The sequence below is a fragment of the Aphis gossypii genome, chromosome 3, assembly GCF_020184175.1.
Source record: "Aphis gossypii isolate Hap1 chromosome 3, ASM2018417v2, whole genome shotgun sequence".
Taxonomy (NCBI): Eukaryota; Metazoa; Arthropoda; class Insecta; order Hemiptera; family Aphididae; genus Aphis; species Aphis gossypii.
Window position 1 is genome coordinate 22,943,852 of NC_065532.1, and position 26,640 is coordinate 22,970,491.

The 26,640-nt window shown below is 28.8% G+C and overlaps 1 protein-coding gene across 8 annotated transcripts in view; it reads right to left on the reverse strand.

Moving 5' to 3' along the window:
• The window catches only part of LOC114132314 (cardioacceleratory peptide receptor), a 202,331-nt gene that overhangs the window by 97,227 nt on the left and 78,464 nt on the right, over nt 1–26,640 (reverse strand). For 5 of the 8 annotated variants that reach the window (XM_027997733.2, XM_050204065.1, XM_050204066.1 and 2 more), the window contains one exon: nt 20,078–20,159. The exons of 2 other annotated variants lie outside the window; for them this stretch is intronic. The gene's annotated coding sequence lies outside the window, so the exon portion shown is untranslated. Of the gene's footprint in view, nt 1–2,344; nt 2,647–20,077; nt 20,160–26,640 lie in introns of those variants that run through there. One more of the 8 variants, XM_027997736.2, reaches the window with a different exon arrangement.

Genomic DNA, 26,640 nt, shown 5'->3' on the forward strand with positions numbered 1-26,640 from the left:
ACTACGACGACGCCGATCCACAGCGATCATTCCGACGGGCGAAATCAACACGCCAACCGACGCATGGTGATTGTGCCGTGGACAACGCCGCGTCGGACGTTGACGACGCACACGGCGGCCAGCGGTTCTCCGCCGGCGGCGCAGGCTTACCGCGTGACCATGGTCCCGGTTCGGTGGACGGGACGGGAAAACAACAGCCCGCGGTCGCCGTGCACCGGGCCCGGTTGGACGCCGCCACCGACAGTGTTCGTTTTCCACATAACGCTGCACGCCCCGACAACGTGGACGGTGCGGGAAAACCAAACGTCGTCCACGACCACGTGCGTTTCAAACGACGACTATCCCGGAATGGACATGTGGTCCTACGATGAAATCCCGACCACGTTAAAGGTCACCTGTCGGCCGACTACTACGACTTGCCGACCGACCACTACGACTTGTCGCCCGTTCACTACGACTTGCCGACCGACCACTACGACTTGCCGACCGACCACTACGACTTGTCGTCCGTTCACCACGACTTGTCGACCGACGTCTATGACCTGTCGGCCGACGACTACGACCTGTCGAACGACTACTTCAACCTGTCAATCGACTACTACAACCTGTCGACCGATCACTACGGTTTGGCGTCCCTCCCCCAAGATATGTCACCAATTTACTACGACTTGTAGTCCACCGACCACGACATGTCGTCCACCGACTACGACATGTCGTCCGTCGACCACGATTTGTCGGCCGACAGTCATGATTTGTCGGCCAACGATCACGACTTGTCGACCAACTACCACGACTTGCCGACCGACTACCACATCGAGATGTACCACGCAATGCTCCTGTCGTACACTTATTTCCATGGTCAATCGTATGAGTGATTGATATTATAGTTGATTCGGCTTTTTACAAGTAATGAGTATTATTATTTTCACAATTGAGTTTTTTATTTTCGTAAGTTTAGATTTAGGTTATATGTTTAATAAATTTAAAATAATATATATATATATATATATCAATTAAATGTTATTGGTTTTTTAATATTATTATATAATTATTGAAAACAACAAACTCAAAGTCCAATATGAATTAAATATAAGTTAATTTTAAATTATAGGTATTTTTTTTACAATTATAATGATAAATTATTAATCAAAAAAGTTGAATTTTATAAAGATAAATCAAATTAATAATAAAAATATGAAATATAGGTATGCGGACTATACACGAGAAGAGACGAATAATATTGTGGTGGTTTTGATCACTGATGGTTATTTCGCCGTATCAAACAGTAGCAATAATAATATTGTCCGCAGTAAACAATTTATAGCCGTATTGAATGCGCGCAGAAATAAATTAGCCAAGATCATTATTAGATATCTAGAATCTGGATATATTCTTCAAGAAAACTTTAGTTGGAAGAAAACTTATTAAATAGGGAAACTATTTTATGCCTACCTAAGTATATATATGTTTACAAGGTTTACATAATACGTATGTTTATTATACCTATATACTATATAATTTTCAATAATCGTATCTATATCATTCTTAAAAATAAAATCGTATTTAAATATGAGGAACACTATCTTATTTGCTATGATATTATAAATATCCTACTAACAAGTTTTTTTTTAATAATATTCAAAAATTGCAATGATATTGGTTGGATCAATCACGTGTATACAAGAGAGTTTTATTTTTGTATACAGTTTTAGTTTATAGTATTAAATCACACGTTAATAATTGTTGCAGGTACCTACTCCTTGTCAAATTATATTGTTACGTACGTAGTTCTTATAAGTATAGTCAAACTCAAATACCAAATATTATTTTATTACAATATTACCTATATAATATTAAAATATAGTCATACACAAATTATTATATTGATAGCTATTATTCTATCAAAATAGGTACTACATTAAGTGAATACAACGCGTATTTTCATCAAAAGACTAACTACTATCTAAAACTTTACATTCAGATATTCTAGACGTTTTTTTTCTTTTGTCTAATACTTATACATCATACCTAATTCAGTAAATTAATTCTATCATTACAATAATGAATAATATATATTAGCGTCGCTTATAGTAAATCTAGTGGGTAGGTAAATACTACCCATAATATTTTTATATCCATTTATTTTCTACTACATTTATAAATAATACAAAATCACCGTAGTTTAAATGTATAGTACACGTAACCATCATTAAACACAATTTTAATAGTTTGAGTTATAAATAAAAAGCGTTGTAGAATCGTATGCAACTGTCAATATTTCTACAGGCTAACAATAGTATCTAACCTGTGAATAATTTAATATGTATGACTAAATGTGACTAACCTTTACGAAGCATTCTACATGACGGGATCTTTAAAGAAAGGCCAGCACTCTTCTAAGTATAGGTAATTGTAGGAAATGAATAGTATTAAGTCATGTTTCTTTAAAATTTTGTCGCACTACACTCGGAACAATCGCACAAAAACGGTTTGATCGAAAATCGTCGGAAATCGAATGGCGGAAAAACACTTAGAAAAAACAGACAGCCACGAACATTGTGATGGTAAAACTGATGACCAGTGAAATAAAATATCGTGGTCGTCTGCAAGAATACCGTAAACAAAATTAATGAACGTTCTTACTGCGGGCCAAGTCCGAACACTCTGAAGGTTTGAGTATAGAACCTCACCGTGGAGTTCAAAGACGAACGTGTTTGAAAAGTTGTGGTGAAACGTTTACCTACCCAATGAGGTTCGAAATCCGCACGATTCGACCGCGGTTAGGTCCTACCAAAACGACGACTGACCATATTGTTTACGATACTCGTAATGAGTGGGTTTTCCCGTTAATCGGTTCTGTGTAATATGTAACTGTCATCGTCACGGCAGTTTCATCCACCTCGGTATCCGCGAAACGAACGACTGTCGCGCTGTTATGTTTATTTTTTTGTTTTGTCGTTTACGAATACAAAAATATTTTCGTCTAATATTTCGCGTATACAGTGTTGAGCAGTCGCGAAACAAGTCTTGATCGCGGGCAGCTCCGACCAGACGACAAGTCGCGAACTCGTGCGCCACCTATCTGTTTCCCTGTGGATGATGATTTGGCGGGCGGTGCTTCAAGGTAGGATGCATATAGTCACTTATATTATTCACAGGTTCGATGAAGGAAAATAGAGTTTCACATACGATTCTTTGTCCGAAATCATTTAAAATTAGAATTTATCATTTGTATACGCATTATTGCAAATGCGAGTTAGGTAGGTATTATAATAAGTAGGTATAATAATCGCGTATTTATACTTATCATAAATTTATAAAAGCTACATCGACGTTGTTGTGGTTTGATAGAGTACTTATTAGTAACCGATTACCTGTGTAATGTTTGATAAGAGAAATTTCTTTATATTTTATTCTACGAACTAATTTAAGTTATTTTACTACTTTATACGTCATGTACAAATATACTTTGTGAGTAGAATATTAAAAGTTTCATTCAACCAATATTTATTTTGGTTTTTCGTTTATAGAAATTACAACGTTATACAATTTTTAATAGGTACTATATATTATGGCGAAAACACTGTTATATTATTACACAAAACAACGAGAGTATCTAGTGGTTGTGGTATTTTCTAAATATTATATTATATAAATATATATTATATAATGTAAAAGTTTTTTTGAAACTTGAAAGCTCCATTTGTTACGGATCGATTGTCGTTTTCGCATATTTATATTGTACTTTGTTTTACATTCGGCACGTGCTCGCAAAACTTTCGAAAGAGAAACCATTTTTTTCCAGCAATCATAGGAAATTATACGTAATACAACTACGACCGTGTCTCCTTAAAGTAATGTACACAGTCATCAGGCAGTCATATAACAAAGTAATAAGTAATGTTCGTCGGAATTCTGAAATAGTCGAGTCCAAAAACCAATGATCTGTAACTATTTTTTATATAATAATATATTTACAGTATATACGATGGACCACCATGTTTTTTAGTTTTTTTTTTTTTGTTAGACTTAATTAAGACGGAAAAACATGCTCTCTATTTATGCGTTATGTCTATGTTATACACTACGTATTAATATGTATGGTATATGCGAACGATCGAGAATCGTATTAAAATAACCACTAAGATAATTTCAAATGCTACTTGAAACTACACTCTCGCACGGAGGATTTAACTCACCGGGAAAATTAAAAAAATATAATAGTAAAAACAAAATTATAAAAAAAATAACGCGTGTTGTTCGCTAATAAACACTATTGCCGACGCCGCCGACATGTTTCAGATTTCAGATAACGCTTTGCGTTTTTCTTGTAAACGGTAATAATAATAAAAAAATCGTTATTTTAATAATATAATAATATATGACTTTAGGCGGCGATCGTTGGACTCGACGCTTGCGCCGCGCGGGCGGGCCGCACCGGTTTAATAATAATAATAATAATAATAATCATAATATTATGAGATGATTCGATTAGCACTACGTGTCCGCCGCTGCGTAAGTCGTTATCACGAATTTCCGATATATGTATAGAAATGTGCGAATATAATATTATATAGAATATAATATATGCATTTGATGGTAGAAACGTGTAATGTCTAACGGTCAGTAGTCAGGGTAGGATCTTATCATCCGGCACGGCTGCGTACATAAAAGTATCTAATATAATACCTATAAAACGTCTACAACAGTTTTTTATGGGATGGGGGGAGGGGGTCACATACTTTCCGATGGAGGTAATATATTATATAGATTTGACTCCAAAACTTGTATTATTCGATTGTACGACGATTACATGTAGTCGTATATATCTGCGTATCGTTAGGTTTATCGTTGTTATTGCCAGGGAGCAGTTGAATATTATATTCGCGTCAAAACATGTCGAACCGATAAAATTATAATCGTATTATGAGTTGAGTTCTCTTGTAAGTCGTATATCTGGTAATGATTAACGACTTGGTGCTATCGTACATTATATAGTCGTTGGAAAAGAAAAAAATGATTGAGTGCGTACCTACCATTCATTGACGAGAGTTATAATGTAATACCGTGGCGGTAAATAATCGTGTGACGAAAAATTATGCATCATAAATTATTATATTGTAAGGTCTCTAAAATATTATAGGCGTACAATCTTAATTATTATACGAAAGAACTTAACTCGGTTGCAGTGCATCACTCGTCTATATACGTGCCGAAACACGTTATTTTATAACTGTACGGTTACCCACATTTTTTAATAAGTTTTTAGATTCTTTCCATTTTCTATACAGGCATAAGAGAAGTTAATATTTTATGTGAAATTTAAATTATTACCGCGTCGAACAGTGTAATTAAGAATGTTATGTATATAGTTTTTTATTGTCGATATGACGATATGAGCTTCAATATTATCTTCAAATGCGTTTTAGAGAAATGACTAGAAATCTTGTTTCATATTGAGAAAAGATAGGAGTTACAATATTATAATATAATAATAATACATTCATTTAGAATGAGAAGATCGTAGATATAACCTTAAGTTATGTGTAGGTGATAATTTATCAATATATTTATTATACTTTACAAACAAAATTATTGTAATATATATTGTGTACGTAAATTATAAATTTCAAAATTTATTAAAATAATATCATAGGTGTATGAATTTCTATCGAAAACACAATAACGTTTAATGCAAAGTAGTATATAATGCACCTTTACTGCGTCTTCTGTAAACATGTTGCTCTTTTTTATTTTGGAACCATCAAAAATGTAAATGTGTAAATGTGAAATAATAAACTCCAACCATACGTTTTAATGTGGAATATGCCTATTTTCATATCTAAATATTGCGTGTTGTGCTTGCATACAGTCACAATGTATAATCATAAAAATAAGCATCTATAACGTTGGAGCACAAAAAAAAAACCACGTCCATTGCGTACCGTAAAGCGATTTAACTGGCCTGCATTATTTCACAACAACAAAACATCAATACAAAGTGCCTCACATACGTCTTGTCATGCGATTTTGTCGAATCTCGGAGTAATAATAAACAGTCGCAGGAGCATTAGCCCATAAACAATGCGATAACGAATGTGTATACTTTTCGAACAAAAGATTTATGTGTAATCAAATATATACATACATACAATGTAATACATACAGGGTGATTCACCAAGTATGCTCATCCCAATTTTTGTCTGCTTATTTGAAAAGATGATTTTTAAATTTTTAAATATACTTCAAGACTACATAGTACATATATGTATGTTCAAATTCTTGAGATGTTTTGTACTACTTAAGACAGGGGTCGCTAACCCGTCGATCTTTCTAAGAATATAGGTCGATCTTTTTAAAAAATAATTTAACCATTATCGGTGGATCGTGTAATAAATAATTACGATTATTATTATTATTACAAAGAAACAATAAATAATTATTCTTTATCGAGCTAAGTTATTTATTTTTTTTTTTTGTACGTCGAACAAATCTCTTCCTAAAAAGCTAAATTCTCCTGGATGTCGATCACCAGGAACTTAAAATTCAAAAGTAGCTCACTTGTTTAAAAAGGTAGGCAACCCTTAACTTGAGAAATGGTCATGTGGAAAATATTTTTTCAATTGAGACCTTTTCTTTTTTACTGTAAATTATCTTATTGGTATTTTTTAAGCACATCAAAATTAAAAAAAAACATATCCAATAAATAGGTAGTTTACAGTAAAAAATAAATCTCATTTTAAAAACTGAAGTTTGTAATGCCAAAGGACACTATAAGTAGCACTAAGACTTTTAAGTATAATTAAAAATCCTAAAAATCAGAATTTGAATTAATTCGTAATAAAAGAAAAATGACAATGCTTGGTGAATCATTATGTGTTAATATACACGATTCGTAGTTGTGGACAGCTAATGAACACTGTATAAAATAATAATATATAATATTATGTATGTGTGATATTGGTTCGCGATAAAGTATAGACGTAAAAATAATAATAAAATAGCAATATTAAATATTCCACGAAAGCGTGCTTTAGAAGAATGTAATAATATATTGACGGCAAAGGAGAAACGTGACCGGAGAGAAAGATCAACAATGTTAAGTAAAAATAACAAATCTACTCGAAGATGGTATTCTATTATTATGTATAATCGTAGTTCCGTTTGAACTGTTTGAAGATGTCAACATTGTAAAGATATTAAAATAATAGACATAAAAAAATATAATAAAAATTTCACCTTGCAGATGGACAATCGAATTGCAAAAATGTGTTCGTAAAATATATTATTATATTATAATGTTTAGCGATATTTGTTGGCACTTATTATGATATTGTAATATTATATATTATACGAACGATCGCGTGCTTACTGTGTTTATTAGAATATTACACTATATTCACAAATAACATGCTGCAAATGTGTTGCGGGTGCAAATCACTTATTTCTGTTTCGTTTATGATATTACATATTTTACCTATATAATACACATTAGTGTGTAACACGCCGAGTCAATCCGAGTGACGTTGATGCAACCGGTTCTCGTGTATTGTATAATATTGTTATTATTATACGTGTAGTTGTCAGCGTTAATTTATACTAATAGCACTTTTATAATACAGAAGATTGAATGTAGTAGATCGGTATCGGTAAAAACGCCGCGCACCGTCTGTATTATAATATACGGTAGACCGAATAAACATTGTTCAATATACTGTTAACGCCACACCCGACAATGCTCTTAAAGCCTTGCGCCGTTTAAAAAAATAAAAAAAAAACTAATGTTATTCGGATAATAGGTAAATCGCTCGTTAAGTATATACAACGGCGCCACGGTGGCAGTTGTCGAATAAAGAACTCGTAAAAGCTTTTATATTGTTCTTATTCAATATTACTAATATATAATATCTCTCCATTTTAATGTGAATAAATTCTAAAACGAAGTAAAATAGCTAGTGATTTTTTTTTTTGTATTAAAGTTTTTTTCCCTATCCATCATTTTCCCAACTACGTGTAACCATGTCGGAGAAATAATATAGTATAGTAAATTATTAAGTACCTAAAAACTAAGTTTATGATAAAACATTTTCTTTTTTTTAGTGGAAATAACGTATTTGTTAAAGCTATATAGCATGATTTGAATTATGATAGAATCTTATAATGAGGATCAGATAAATGTTTTCTGTTAATGATTACCAAGAAACAGTACAAAATGAAATGTGCAACGTCGCATACTTCACCACAAAATAACCTAAATTTATTTAAATACTTAAAGTACCTACCTAGTTTAGATAAGTTATAAAATGCGCTGAGAAAAATGAGAAATCATGGGTTATGAATGTTAGAGTATTATCTATAATAAATTAAATAATATAACCGTTTATATTTTATAAGGCGTGCCCGAAACCAAACCATAAACATTTATTTTTAGTCAATGTTCACTGGGTGTAAATACTAAGTGTTAAGTGAAAATCCAAAATAATATAATAATATGTATACTCATTTTTTTTTTTTTTAATATGGGACAAGGACTACAAAATAAATATAATATTAAATAGGTATAACATTATACTTAGTATGTGTGTGTATAAATTATTATTTATATTACATAATATTATATTTACTAGAAAAAGAGAGTAACATGTATTATAATGCCATGTATAGTGCCATTAAAGTTGTGTTTTATCGAATTATACACACATTTAACTCATATAAAGACGCCGGCAATGAGCTTTTGCGTATTCTATAATTTGGTTAATTTTTAATTCGTGAATTGCTATATTCCTAATTGAATTACCACAAAGTATGATCCCCTCCATTGAATGGGATCTTAATAATAGAAATTTGACAAGATACGTTTGCAAGACGAATTATTATATTATTAAGAAGATTATAATAAATAAAAAAAATTTCTGGACCCCCCCCCCTTGAATAAATTCTGGTTGCGCCACTGATATATGCGTTAGTAGTTTACAAATTTAGTCAACGAAAAAATGATTTTTAGTTGTTTTTTTCAGTAAGTCCCACTGCTAAACATCTTGAATACATTAATTATTTACCAACTCAGATCAAAACCACAATCCGTTTGTGCATATGATTTGTTAAAATATGTTTTTTATTTACTTTAAATAAATCATATAAAGAAGCTATTTATAAGACCTCTTTTTGAATATAACATATATACCCTAACTACCCTATATATTATATCATATTGCATGATATATTTTATTAATATGATTGTATTAAATTCAAATAGTATATAAATAAAAAAAAATAAAAAAACGTATTTCTCGATTTCTAAACGATCGCCAGAATAAAGATCGCTACAATATTGTAACTATATTGTGATAAATGCGTGGAACTGATTAAACCTAAATAAATATCTACAGAAAAAAAAACGATTCAACACCGTTGTAAGACTAGAGGTTAGGTATATTTTCTGACTTAGAGAAGAGTTAAAATATAATTATTTCATATCTACACTTAAACAAGATTATATGCGTTTACACTGATTTTGATCTCTTAAAGCGGTCTCGGAGTAAGTACTCATTACGCCACTACGAATTTGTATCCTGCTGTTGTAGTATTTAACGTATGACAATCAATGGAGAACTCAGATCCTTGTTTAGGGAGACAAAAATACTTGACGATGAGGTACGTTTCTAGTGCGTTTCCAGTTACCTATACCTATCTCGGACATACCGCTGCGAAGTGTATATTATTATTATTATATACATATTCGCTGCGTATATGTACACACACATATAACGTATCCTATACCAGTTTTAATGTATGATAATAATTTATATGTGTGGCGAAGAAAGAGAATCTCTCCCGCGTAAACACGTGCCGGAACGGTCGTGTCCGTAGGCGGCGGCGAGTCGGTCACGTACGTCTATTATAATAATAATAATAATAATAATATTATAGTATAGCATGATACGTCTCTCGCGTATTATGGTGTTGTCTGCGAATTGATTTAATTTGCACACGAAAGGGAAATAAATTCGCGCGTGACAGACGACGGGGCGGGGTGCGGGATGGGGCTGCGTATATCGCAAGTGTTCGACGGGCGACTATTAATAAAATATTATAATATATCATACCTGGGTATGATATTTTTTATAAATATTGTCCAATTTGTGACCATTAAATCTCGTCGTCGTTGTTGTGAGTATATATGTGTGTATGTATGTGTATATTTACGATCGCCTTGCCCGGCTCTTCGAGCCCCCAGAGGTGTTATCCTGCATGAAACGTGACTATTACAACCGTCACAATTTCTCACTCCGTGTAGTCCGTTTCTTCGTTGCTATGAATTTATTCAATTCGCGCTACTTTACGTCCACCCGTCGTGGTGCCAGCATGTGTAAAAATAATACATAATATTCCTACTTTATTCTGTTCATCGGTTGCTGCTCGTCCACAATAATTCTAAGGCAGTTACATACCGCCGACGAGTCCGTACGAGTTTTCCATTTATCTAACGCTTATTTTATTTTTTTTTATTATTACCTATTATACGCGTGCACACCGTCATCATGAATGTCTATCAATTCCTAATACGATTTTTCAAAATTATTATTCTGCGTTATTAGATCTATGGCTACAATTATCGCCATATCGTTGATTTATTATTTATGATAATTTTTTTTTTTTTAGATATATTCGCCGTTTGACAAATATAATACATTTTTAAAATAGTCATAGTAACTGATTTTAGTTATTCAGACTAATAAATTATATAATATGTATATTAATCAAAACAACTTTAAAGTTATAAAATTTACTTCAAGAAACGTGGATATGCGGGTGTATGGGGTGTATACGAGTACAAACACTGTGAATAGACTCTTTAGGTGAGCGATACTAATAGGGAGTCTTATTTATATTATTGTACTCACGAGTGTCTAAAAACAGAGTAATAATATTAAACTCTGTTTACAGATTCAGTGTTTAACACATAGAAAAATCCTTTTTCAATTTGTATACCTATACCTACACGACAATGCTTTTAATTTAAATGAAATTAAGTTAAATCCGTATAATTCATTATAATCATTTAATTATTACCGTTCATTATAATATTAATATTAAAAATGTAAAACTGAGAGATACAAGAAATATTGAGAAAAAAGTCGTGTGACATTGTTGTTAGTAAGTAGTTACAATAATAAATGAAATACATTGTCTATTTTTTTTTTAAATTTTTCAATACATTCTAATACAAAGAAGTTTGCTCGGATTCGATATAATACAGTTATTTTATATACTTATAAATTAAATTATCCTTATGACATTTTTTTTTTTTATAACGGATGTAGTGACAAACAATCTGTCTAAAACGGACTATGAATAAAACGGAAATATTTTATTCAGTTCCGGTAGAAAATTATATATCATATTTTATGGACATTTAAATGTTATTATTTAAAACGGAAATCTGTCTTGAATCATTGCCATTCTGTTTTAAATAGATTTTACAGTAGTTTTATCTAAATATTTTACATTATAATAGTATAGCAAAATGCCAAAATATAAACTTTAATGATCCAATGAAATTTGTGTAAATACACATAAATATTATAATCTTCTTAAAATAGTACTTAAATTGTACAACTTTATACTATATATTTATCATAAATAGTCCTATTGCCAAGACACGTTCCTTGAAACAATATTGTAATCATGTTTGGAATTAATATTACTCTATATGCTGTCAGTGGGGTAGTGAGCTAAAGACTAATTGGGGTTGTTATATAGTTCTCCTCATTAGCAATATTTTCGTCAATGATGACGTATCTTTGATTTTGTAAATTAGTCATCAAAGACATCTTACGAATATCTTTGCACTCCCCCCCTCCAAGCTTAAAATTTCTGACTTTTCTACATTTCAACTGACAAGACTTTTAATTAGTTATTATCGTCGTTTAATGATTAAAAATAAGATAAACTACGCAGTTGTACGAATATCGAACAAACATTTTTGCATTATATTATTATACAGGGTACAGACACAACTACATTAGCATGTAGGTATTTACATTTTAGAATATATTTGTAAATTTATAATTTTGTAAAACACTAGGTATTGAATCAGTTAATTAATCAACGAGTATATATTTATTATGTTTTTTGACCTACTATAGTTCTATTCATGAACTAAGATTAATCTTAATTCATAGTTCTATTTGTATACTTATAGACTTATACCTTTAAAATATTACACAAATATTATATCAACTATACATCAAAACGTTTAAATCTATAATATTTTAATAGGTAATTAATAAATATACTTCCCTTTAACTAAAAACAAAAAAAACAGTTTTATATTGTAGTATAATAAATGCACTATTTATAATTATTTATATATTATACAGTCATAGGCAAATAATGCGTATATTAAATTAATATATATATTATATATATATTAATATTTAAAGGTTTTTTATAGTCATATTATTATTATGACGTTTATGTATTATTAAATACAATTCGAACTGCAGTGTGCTAGTAACGAAAGTGCGCAATTTTGTCGAGTCTGAATGAATTATATTCTAACGTCGTATTTTTATGACATCACAACAAAATGTCTCGTCCAAATAGTATTTGCTGTCTACAACGATTGCGATAAAGTAATATTATTATGAACGATAAAATATATTTCATAGTGGCGAGTCTGGCTAAAAATTCCCGATGACATGCCCTAGGGTTCTATCAACAAATATAACAACATTGCATCAGCAATGACTCGTCGTGGAGTTAAATGTAGATGAAAACATCGTACCTTACGGTATAATGAATGTCAAATCTCGTTATTGTTGTCAAGACTAAAATGTTTATTGGAAACGGAAAAAAAAATAAAATGTCCAATTCAATAGAAATATAGTTCTTATATCGATCTGTGGGGCCCAAACAAATAATTAGATTATTTACTGTTTAAATATATTACGTTAGTTGTTTGTAGTTAATGTTCTCTTAAGACATAATATTATTTCAGAAATGTTGTGATCCCTTTAAAACAAGGTAGTTGAATTATAGAAGAGTGATTTATATTTTATATAATAGGAAGGTCTATCTTTAAATATAGGTTGTACATACCTAACCTATAGGTTTAAATGTTGGTTATGAAATTTAAAACTGATATAACTGCATGTGGTTAACTTGCATGATCAAAATAAACCAAAAAACCTTATAATAAATTGCTGTTAAGTCGTGTACGCACACATATATATATACGTGTTCGAGTCGCTGTCATTCATATTTAGGTAGAACATTTATTTAGATATAATATGTATAGTGTATGCCAGATACCTATTACCTATAATACTCAATTTGGTATCAGACGAAGTACGCTAAATACATGTTTTTTTAAACTTGATATAGTTATAAGAATACACATTTAGATTTATAGTTTATATGAATCAGATTAAAGAAAACTTAGTATATTATGACAAAACAGAAAAAAACATACTTGAGACAGACGGGGATTTACACTTACATTTTTTTCAAGTTATATAAATAATGAGATAGGAAATATAGATAAGCGTGTAGGTATAAAAGACATTTTTACAATAGAAAAGATGGTCAATAAGACAATTAGCAATAAAACTATATGTTAAATTTCTTTAATCTATGGAAATATTTCAATAATGTCTTATTATACAAACGCATTATATTTATGAATACTAAAGGTAAGATATATTTTAAATAACAAAAGCAATGATAAAATATAAATCTTCATTTTATTTATGATTATATAATATTATGTTTTAATTGAGTGTTTCGTAGACTTCATAATGAGGGTATTACATACTATACTATACAATATGTAGGTGGAACGAGAGAAGGCATGTAGTATGACTAGTGTAGCACACGGTGTAGATCGTATTTATTATTGTTATTTTCGCGCGTAGTGGAAAGTCACGTATAATATATTATGTACGAGTTTATAAGATCTGTAGATATAAAACCTGATGGATTTTTATGAAATTCGACATGGCAATTAAAAAAAAATGTTTACGATCTCATGCAAAAATCGTTTTGATATCGCTTACTATGTATAATATGTTTTCAATTACTGTTTCGTATTTATGATTTATTGCAGATGGCTTTGCATCCAAATTTCATAGTATTACAGGTTATATATATATATGTATATATATATATATATATAGGTATATAAATGAAATATAAATGCATGTAATTTTGTAATCTTGCTTAATTGTTTGGCAATAATTTAAATTCAAGTCAAAATGTCACTTTAATAACAACTGTATAGATACACCTATGTCCTATACCTATATATTAGTTATAGTAAAGTATGCACGAATTAAAGAAACTCCCTAATAATTGGACCGTAGCTCATAAGTCAGTGTGATATGTATGTATATAAACATTATACCAAACGACATAAATATAAATCATTGAATTCAATTACACTTTATGCATGTATTGAAATAAAATATTATAAAACTTGCATGTGATTATGCAGTAGGTACTTCCTACTTATAAAATACACATTATACTATTATGAAACAAAATAAAATAAAATCGTACAACAGTGAATAAACAAACTGATAGAATAATAAATATTATATATAATTTAAGTATAGGTACACGTGAACGTATGGTATATATTATTATTATTATTATATTACTTATTATCGATATTGATTTGCTGATTTGCTTTCCCAGCTACATTTACTTACATTCATTATTTTAATTTTCTCCTGTGTATACGTATACAATCATAATATAGCTAACCAATGATTGTAAATTTCCAATGCATTAAATATTCATCACTGTATAGTGTATATACTCGACAACAACTTAGTAAGTATTTATATACCGCAATGCGAACGCGAGTATATAATATGGTACAATTGAAAATAAAAACCTAGTTTTTAAAATGTCCTATCTATTAATTTGTATTTCAAAAGTATTCCGTTAGTACTAAAAACTGTTTTTTTTCTCTAATCAATTACAGTATTTATTTTTTTTAACTTTCATCAATCGAATTACTTTATATTATGTAGAAGTCAAGGCAGTATGTTTATAATATTATAATTTAATGGCTACATTTACGTGTGTGTGTAAAATCTCAACCAAAAACGTATTAAAATTAATACTTAAATATTTAATAGAATTATAAAATTCAAAAATAACTTGTTAACAAAGTTTTGAAACGTCTAATTGCATTTACGAACAACGTTCGCTATAATTAATTGAACATTTTAGAAATGAATAAATTATCATTTTAATAGACAAACGTTGACATTTGGAAATATATTTATTCAACTCTAAACTAATGTTCATGTTTTTCTAGTTAGACTAAAATATAGAATATTAATAAACTATAAACATATATGTATATTATATTAATAATGATAAATGATTCATAAATTGTAACCAACTGATATAGATGAAATAAAATAGTATTTATATTATTCCCAATTAAATACGTGTTAACTCTTTCGAGTTAAAGAAATTTATTACGCTTTTATTCATAATTTATTTGGTAATATAATATATGTACAATATAATCTATATATTTATTTGAATAATATATTTATGAGCAAAACAAAAATTGGCTAATAAAGTTACCTAAATATAGTACCTACCAACATTTTTTTTTTCAAAACAATGCCCCTAGGACACTATCGTTTTTTTTTTGTTAGCCATAAAAATATATGTCCACCTCTAAGATATTCACTACAGTAATTGTTTAAGATGTGCATCCTACATTTTTATTTACATTTATTTACAATTCATGCCATACTTAACTTCTGTTTTAGATTTTATATATATATATATGTGTGTATACGTATATCTCATTTCTCTGGAAATGAGAATTATTGGAACAAATTATACATATGAACATCTCCCTAAATGTTATTTGTTAATTTCAAAAATGTTGCTAAAATGTTATCTGTAAATTTTATTGTGTCGAATCTACAAAATATATTACGTTATTTGTTCTGTATATTGCTCAAAAAAGTATTTTTTAGTTTTATATATTATGTAATTGGTTGGAACGAAAAAAAAGTTAACCATCGCAATACTATACAATGCCAATGTTATCAAATCTTTTATAGAGGACAAACGGTTGAACATAAAATATGAAAATAAAATATTGACAAATATGGTAAAGCTTTAAGTTAAAGATTCTTGTTTTTAAATTGTTATTGTATGTATATACGCACATGAATGTATACACAATGTAATCGTACATTATACATTGTAAATATGCACCAACTCACAGCCCACTCGTATGTATGTAACAGTGATATATCTGAACTTATGTTAAACGAGTGAAGACTTCAAATTTTTGAATAGAACTCACATTATGACAAACAACTTCACTCTCCGTCTTACCTTAGATGTTTAAAACAGTTTTATTTAGCCATCTAGTTTTTACAGTAGATATAAGATATAAATATACTTATCGTGGTAATACATACGTTCTATAATATATTATAGTATTCATATGAGATATTGAACAAAGTAAAAGCATCGTTTTAAAATTATGTTGATATATTTTATTTTTTCATATAAAATAACTAGTTTTTACTGAAAGGATGTTTTGAAAATTAATATTTATGTTAACTTTTAATACTATATTATAAGACTTGATATTTTATCACTAAGTTAACCACAATTATTCTATCTATTATTCAATACTCTGTGAGATTTAAAAATTAAAAGTAAACATTTTATAGAAATATAAATTTATATTATGGCGAGTTTTTTAAATTACAACATTATTGTAACTTTAGGTATGTTAAGATTTTTCGTTTTAATACAGTCACTCATTTAATATTAATTTCCATTTTGAATGAATATTCAAAACCTTTAATAATTGTTTACTCGTTAATGAGTAGATAACTTAGATTGTAAAAAGTGCTATAAAATATAAATACTAAATTCGATAATATTACCGTAGGTGTATAGTAATAAGTTACTTGTTAAATCCGTTTAGAATAGTCCCTTTCTACTCCATTTTCAGCCTCCATGAATAACGACAAAATCAGTTTTATAGAACTATTTTGCTATAGGTACTAGTACCTATACGATAAAATATATTATGAAAATAAATAATATGTTAATTAGGTATACTCCTATTCAACAGTGTATGATGGTAGCAGGTGACCTACGGTTATCGTTTAATTTAATTAACGATTATTGCCGATTGCCATTCGGTCACAATGTTATTCTAATAAAGTATCTACTACCTATATACATGTTATATATAAGTTATTCGCGTACGATTTACCTATTATTATTTTTGTGCATAGTCCGGTGATGTTTTTCGTGTGTTTTGTGCTGTGCAAACAGTCGAATAAAAAATGCGTTTAATTAAAATGCACATGAACCTACACTATTTATTAATCGTGCAAGAGATTCTTGTATAAAATGTAAATATATTTATTTAATTATATTGTATATAATATTTTATGCCATACAAAGCCACCAACAAGAATCGTTTCTATCATTATATATAATCACGCGTATATTAGAATATTTTAAAGTCGTATACCTACCTACCGTCTTATACCTAAAGATTATAATATGTCCGACAACCATACACACTAGAAGTGTGATAATTTCATGTTCAAATATATCAAGTGATTTACTAAGGTATTCATAATTTCATTTTTTTCTCTTTTGATAATACATTTATCTAAATTAATCATTGTATTGGATTTTTTTTAGTATACATAAAAACTTTTTGTTTTAAGCTATTGAATTTTCTTACCAAGTGTCTAGTAGCAACACAAGCTTCTGTTTTTCAAATGAAAACCATTACTCTCTTTTTTTACCGTAAATTATTTAGTGCATACATTTTTTAAAAATTTTTACAAACCGAATTCAAAATTATAACGAATAGTTACTTAGTTATTAAAATGTTTACACAAATGGATAATCCTTAAAAATGACTTTATTAAAATATAAAATAGATTTTAGGTCTAGTAGTTACTATAATTGGACCATTTTTTAATTAAAATATTTTGATAAGTTTAATAGATCAATGCTAATTTATACAATTTTCAGCTCACCTTTTAGCCGTTTTATATTCAAAAATCATTATGCTGAATTTAGTAACTTTAGTATCTAAGTCTAGTTTAAATGACTCAAAAACTACTCATTAGAATTTTAATTTTAAGAAGTACCTATGTCGAAATTAAAAAAAAATTCACTAAAAGTGTACACTAAAAAAAACAATCTTATTTAAAAAATAGTACTTATAAAGTTACTCTTCATACAAAATAACAAATCTCAACAATTTTAAAATTGTACGGTTTTTATGTACATATTTTTTAAAATTCCAAAAAATCAAATTTTGAATAGATTCGTTAATGAATAACATTAAGATAAGCATTTTATCATGTGATCGCTCAATATTATAATACACTAGATATTATGGTCTTTAATTTATATCACAATAACGGATAAATAAATATAATTTCGAAGAATACAAAAAAAAAAATAATTACTACATAAATATAATGCACGAGCATGTATTTAAAATTAGATACCAAAAGTTTTTTTAAAACAGTTTTTTGATTTCGAACGTATTATATGCAAATAATTATAACCCAAGACGAATCAATAGCGAATTATCAATAAATTATGTTTACATATGGTTGAATTTCGGGGTGAAATAATATATCAAGGTTATCGACAATACAGTGATTTATTAATGCTACATATTGCCGGGAACGCGTAAAGTGAAACATGCGCGCAAGTTTTTTTCTTCAAATATATTATACGACGTTTGGGTTCCAAATTGTAATTCCGGCGATTTCTCGTTATCTGCGATGTGTTTGGTAAGTCGCCAAGTCCGGAGGGTAGCCGCTTATTGAAAAATACCGTCGGTGTGGGTTAGTGTTTTCCACCGATATCGTATAAATTTGTAAATATTTACATGGCACAGCTCGCGTAGGGTTACGCTGCAGATATTTATTCGTAACGAGCGCATTGTAAAAGCGTATATTATATGTGTAGTAGAGTGGGGTTTTATTTTTGTTTTAATGCGTCCGTCTTCCCGTCTCTTTGTTTCTTGGTAATTTTTATCTTTTTTAATTTCGTTTTTTGGTCATTGTCATTACATAATGTTATTAAGTTGTTTTATTGTATTTGGTCGCATCAATTTCCCATTAGTGTCGGACGAAAATATTTCGCTTAATCTGTCATGAAGTTTGGCGGTGAAGTGGAAGAGAAAAACACGAAATAGGGTTAAGACTACCCGCGAGTGACGTCTGTCGCCACGCGATCATGTCATATACCAATACTATTATACATATTATATATACGATATATAAGTTTCCATTTTATCGGCGTAGTGAAAAATAAAAACCGAACCCAAATATACAGAAAAAAAATATAAGAAATCCGAATAGGGCTCGCGTAGGATTGTATATATGAACAGCAGTGGCGGCGGAGGAGGGTTCTATAACCGATATATATTAAACTGACAGCAGTGTGCAGCATACGCGTGTTTATATATATATAATATTTCTTCATTAGTGTAGGTCGGGTAGTGGCGAGCAACGGTCATAGTATAAGTACACTCGCACGCGCGCGAAGTTTGCCGAGACTTTTTTTGTTCCCGAAACGACGCACGTCAACTATACGTGACCGACGGTAGCCTATAGGCGATCGGGCTGGTGGAAAATTGAAGAGTCCGGTGCGATATACCACACACACACACACACGATATAATATATAAACTATAAAGCGCGGCTTTTGTGCGTATATATAATATATAATCGAGTCGTTTCGGGCGGTGGTGGTTAACGGACTCGCATTACGTGACATATTGAACAAACGGCCACCACGCAATCGGTGACATATTGGCCGTGGTCTTGAGCGACCGCACTCCGACGAACGCGAAATAAAGTATTTTTTCAGCCCTCCCTTTCTTTTCCCTGAACTTATGCCATCGGTTCCCGATAGGATCCCTTAGTCGAAAACGTACGTTTTATTTATTTTTGGCACGCATTTTCTTGGTCGTCTTGTGTCAAACAAACACACTTTTAAATATATTTTAAATATAAATAACTGATAATACCTGTTTAACTAGAGCTAAGTCACTGAATGTTTTCCATGTCTGTGTAAAGTATGACGGTGAACTTTCAATTCGATTCCTCGTTCTATCAAAAAAAAAAAAAAAAAACAAGTGTATAGAATAATAAAACCAAATATCGAAAGTCTACGAATGCTTATCAGTCTTAAAAATGTATTATTTATTATTATAATTATTTGTTATAGAATTAGCTGCGTACGATATTTACTATACCTTTATTGTTTACAACCACATTATGTCATTTAGTGTAGAATTTCATTTATTTAATATGTAACTAACAACATGTGGATAAAACTTTGCCTAAAAATTAATTATACTCAATTCTACATGATACAGTGTAGTATTAATTCAGATTTTCGCCTTACGTGTAGGTATACCTATATATAGTACATTATACATGGTGGGTATAGTCGTAATAAAAGATAATATATAATAGGTAAAAATAGAGAGGGATGATGATATAGATTTACATTGTACATGACGGATTCTTGAGATGAAAAGTTTAAACGCTTATCTATATAACTATAGACATTATAATTACATAAATTTACACACCACAATACAATAGATCGTAGAAGGGAGAATATGAAACGATGACAACTATTCTGTAAATATTATTAGATATTTTATAGAATATAAGAACGACTAGGACAATATTAAGTTTACTATATTAATATTAATAACTAAATCATATTTTAATTGTTATTATTTATTAATTTGCTACAATTATTAAGTTTAGGAAATCAAAATCAAAATGGTATCCTAATTAAAAACCAAGTTATTTAAATGTCAACATTTTCAATAATTCTGAACTAGACACTCAAACCATTGAGGTTTTTTTTAACCGAAATACTAGACCACTATAATTTAAAGTCACGTACATTGAAAGATAACCACTTTCACGATAAATGTTCCTGAAAAATACCTATTGTTAGTTTCATTAGCTTCACATTAGTGTAATTCGTAATTTTTTTTTTCAAAGAGGTTCTTCAATGCCTTTTTTAAATAAAAAAAATATAATTTATTTTATACACCTATAGATAAATAGATAGATATATAGATTAGGAGTGACAAAGAGAAAATTGTTGGATTTGATGTTATGTAATATGTATGATATTTATTAATCTTCTTTTCGTAAGAAGAATTAAATAAATTATCCAAAAAGAGCATGTAGCATGTGTAGTGATATGAACAGTCTAAGTATCTGAAGTGATGATAATTAAGTTTTTTGTAATGATCACACTGACACGTCATGTAATATGTGATGCATATCCATTAATCAGTCTTGAATACTAAAATCACAACTTACGAGCTTCGACTAATATATTCGATTAATATATATGTAGGTATTTACGTTTACTTTAATATTATTTTGTATTGTATAATAATTAATTATATAATGAATTTATTTTAAATAAATAATATTTTATGTATTTAAAACAAAACTAAAATGGTCTATGAGTTATAATATTACTTATTAACTATAAATTTCTAAAATCAGCAAGTCCGTTTGCAGGATTTAGTCACAAGGGGGGGAAGGGTACAGTTTTAAATAAACTAATTAGTAATAACATTTTTTGTCTATATAAATATTTAATATGAATATGATACTTATTCATTAAAAACACAATTATATTATTGTTAATTATTATTATTGTGGTTTGGATAATAACTAATAAATTATTTATTAGTAATTATATTATTATATTATCTAACATAATGTAGTTTATACACTCGTATTTCATTTAAGTAAAGGAGTTTAAATCTCTTTCTCGTGTATCATAACTTCAAATAGATATTTTTTAACCACTACAAAATGTCGAGTTCATTTAAATAAAAGTAACATTAATCATATTTAATTTAATTAAATATTTTTTAAAGTATGTACTACTTAGGGATTATATTAAATTTATATTTTTTATTAATCAATTCAATAATTATTTATAATAAATGTAAACATTTTTAAAAACGGTTCCCAGTTACGTGCAGGTGTGTTCAAGTACCTCATGTTATAGGTAAATATTATAATATGTAAAACTATACAATTTGTAACCATACATTATACGCATGTGGTGCCAAAATAATATATATATATATATATAGATTAATACTATTAAAGCATGTTAATAGTTTATATCAGATACTAAAGTTTCCAAATACGTGTCTCGGAAGTAATCTACGTCGTCTCGATTCTCAAAATCGCCTTCCGGAAAACATTTTAGAATATTAAAAGTACATACTTTTATCGTTTCTAATACTTCAATATTATATTCTTAATAATATGTTTGTCTAGTTATATGAATACCTCAAACTCAAGTATTTTTCTAACGATTTCTCCAAATTAACAATAAAGTTGTGCCTAATAGTATAGTAAACAAAAAAAATTTAATCTAATAATTATTAAGATAATCTTGTTGATATGTCAAACTAAATTTAAATTTACATTTATTTCATAATTTGATTATATTTTAAAGGAATATACATTTTTTTTAAAAGTTTTTTAATTTATTTTATCAATAGAAGTGGCGTAATATCTAATATTAGTTTTATTTTCCATTGTACTATAAAAAATAATGATAAAAATCTGTTTCTGACAACAACAATGATAGGTAGCGAATTACAGAGTATAATAAAACAAAGATAGGTTATTTCTTATCATATTATCAACAGTATTTAAAAAGCTATTTAATATGTTACTTTAATAAGTACTCTTTTTAATTGTTCTGAAGCCTGATGCCTGAAGGTCACCGTGATTGTTGTATCATTCTTTTAATTTTATTACAAATGATAATATATTGGTATAAAATAAAAGACACGTAGATAACAGTAAAAATACTTATAAGTATTTTTTTTTTTTTTTTGTACGACTGTTATTTATACCTATTTATCTAATTGAATATGATCGTATTTTGAATAATATATTAAAAAATATTTTTGATCATATTGTTTATAAATTATAGCTATAGAATACTATTATTCACATAAAAATATGGTAAATATGTATTATAAGCAAAATTAATACGTTCATTTTAAATGTTAATAACTATCGTGTATGGTATTATTGGTATTTGATAGAATATTTAAATAATAAACAAAATGGTCTTAAATTAATTCAATAAATTAGGTTTAGGTAATTTTATAGATACTTATTCTTTAAAGTATAGGCATTTTAATATTAATTTCAAAATTAATTAATTGACCTGCTAATAATTAAGGTTTGCTATCTCTATAATATGTATATATAACATAGACCTTATACTATATTAAGGATATTTGGTTATGAAAATCAAATGATTTTCATTTTACTTATGAAATAAGCTAATTAAGCCAATATATTTTACTTGACTACTTCATAATTCGAGGACTTAACACTCTTTATTTACGATGTTGTATAGTCACAAGCTCACAAAAATAGGTATGCCAGTTAGTATTTATAATGTTCTCGTACATGATTTTATTACAGCATAATGATATACGGATAATTTACTGCAATTATTAAAAATCAGAATTTAAATAAACACATTATCAAACGAAGAAATTATTGGATGCATGTATTTTAAATCACTCTGTATACTACTTTTTTCCACATGATTATAATATACTATGATTCCCAGTTAATTCAAAACCAAGATAGTATATTAGAATTTAGAATTCATTAGAATCCCGTATGTAAAGATACTTCGTTAACCACTATCAAACATTTGTAATTTGTAAATGTTTAGGGGATTTGCATTGTATGATTGAATGTAGATAATATTATAACTGTTATAATAGATGTATAATATTATCTTATATTAAATTGTCATGGGATTTTATACGGAGCCATAATATTATATTGTATTTTGTATTCACGTACAATATAATGTATACCAAATTTCGTATACATAAATAGTAAATTAAACGTATTTTATTATTTAATGTAAATACATATTAATATATTGTACTCGGATCGAAATAATATATCAATCTTGAATTGCGTGTAATTCATTAAAGCTGTAATAAACGGTAAATAATATTTTACCTGAGAATAATAATTTTTACTTATGATGTTGTACGAATTCATTAACCTAAACATTTTAAGATGATTTACGTGTACTTTTAGTTTGTGAGCGCAACATTAAGCACGTTACTAGAGTAGACGAATTAGGTAAAACCACTGAATTGTTAATGCGTTACATATTTGTCCTTCAAAATTATTCAAAAAGTGTTAGAGCGATCACAAAATGAAACTTTACAGCTTAATCAAAATTTCAAAACCAACTGTTTTATTAACTTTACTATGTTTTGACAGATTAAATACTTTATGACCTTGAATATTGCATTATATCCTAGTTTTTAGCGATCGATGTGCCTATTAAACAATAATATCAATTATCATTATAATTTATAAATTATATTATACGGTGTGTATTCAAAAGTTTCAAAAAAAAAAAACTATACCTAATTAGGTTTTATATACGCTAGAAATGGTGTGTATTTTTAAAATAATGTTATATATAAAGTGGAGTTATAAACAATGTCATATTTAGCTTAATTTGAATTAATTTTTCAAATTGGGAAATGTTTGCTAAACAAAAGAAACGGTCTTTATTTTACAAATCGTTTTAGGTGCATACCTAACCAGCTTAAAATCTTACCTTCCTTATTTTCGTCATTATTTACCTAACGATATTCACAAGTGCTCGAAAAAACATTTTTGTACAAACGTCGAATACAAATGAACAATGTAATATACAGATAGATAGATAATCGATAGTTCGTCGATTCTAACCAACGAAATAGCCTGCGATATTAATTGTTGATTTGGGGCTAAAAAAAAAGGAGAAAAAGATTGTCAAGTTTTCGATTTCCAGCAGTAGAATTGAATTCTCTAAGGGTATATTCAGAGTCTAAGCTCATATATTATTGTAGTGTCTATATATATTATTATATTATGTTATCGAAATTTGACAACTATACTACGATTGATAACTACGTGCTGAATTAGTTTTACATAATCTTAAAAAAATACTCGTTTTAGTCGTTTTAATGGCAGCTGTGATTTTTTCATGTTTTCGTCGTGAAAAAAAATATGATATAATATATTAAATGTCACTTTTTCCATAATTTAATTCCGGCAGTGGATGAAATATTGTGCTTTTAAAATTGATTTTATTTTTACATGATGTATAATATGACCCCACTACACTTCACCTGCGTGGAAAAATTCCAATAGTTTATAACCGCGACTTATCCATCACAACATATCGTATTATTAATTATTTTAATTTTCTATAACATAAAGCCGTACAATGTTAAATATTTCAATTTTAGATTTTTATCTAATGATTAAACATGTCGATGACTGATTAATATTGCGTTAATGGTATATTATCATTAATTATTTTAAAACTATGTGATTTATTCATAGATAAATCTACGGATACCGATACACCATTATTATAGGTCCGGTGGTGATTTATCCTAGTCATTTAACACTCAAACGAATACTGAAAAAGTTGTGTTATGCCGCTATAAAAATAATATTTCGAGTGGAAAATCACACTCATTGTACACAATGCTTGGTGACAAGGAAAAAAATTAAAATTTAAAATCGGGCAATCTTTGCAGTCATATTAAAGAGTTAATAAGAATCTATAATTGTATTAGGGTCTAAGGGGGGTCCAAACAGAAAACCGCAGTGACTGATAACTAGTAAACTCATATACTAACTATATCATCACTATAAATTATAATATTATGATATGTATTATTATCAATGTATATGTATTAACTTCACGCACGAGTATATAATGTGTGTTGGTCGGTATTATAATAAATTATGATAAATGTTTAAATCGAATATTCTACCACCGTGGTCATTGTTTGGGATTATGTTTACATCATGTAGTCTATTCTGTAAGATACACGTATGCTTGTACATATATATATGCATAATGTTAAGTCCGTTCAACATGCCTAATATACATATAATACGTGTGTATAATTTTCAAATTACTCGCTGTACCGCCCGGGCACGTTAATTATCGCCGAGGGGTGTAAATTAATTGGACTGAGTGTATATTATACGAATATCTATGTATATATACATATTATTATATGCGTTGTCGTGTCCGGCGACAATTAAAAAAAACTTACAACGTTTAATCCCCTGTATAGGTGTCCTGGTTTGATGCAAACGGTATCTATTATATATTGTATTGTATATATATATATATTGATATTTACAAATGTTTTTGATCGCGGTAGGTAGTTATAATATAATAGGTACCCACGCACACTATATAATAATATAATGTTGATAATAGTCATCTAGTCGCTTATTGCTTCGAGTTCATTTGGATTTCTTTTGAAAATTGCATTACGTTCGTGAAAGATTTGGATCCGTCCGGAAATCACGTATTCGACAGAAGGCCTTCAAATGCTCACATTATTTAAAGACCTGTCATCAATCAAGGTTTTTTCCATCACACAATGATTGCTTTGCGAGACATCACAGAATATTATTCTGAAGATACACCACAGGGTCAGGGTGTTTTATAAAAATA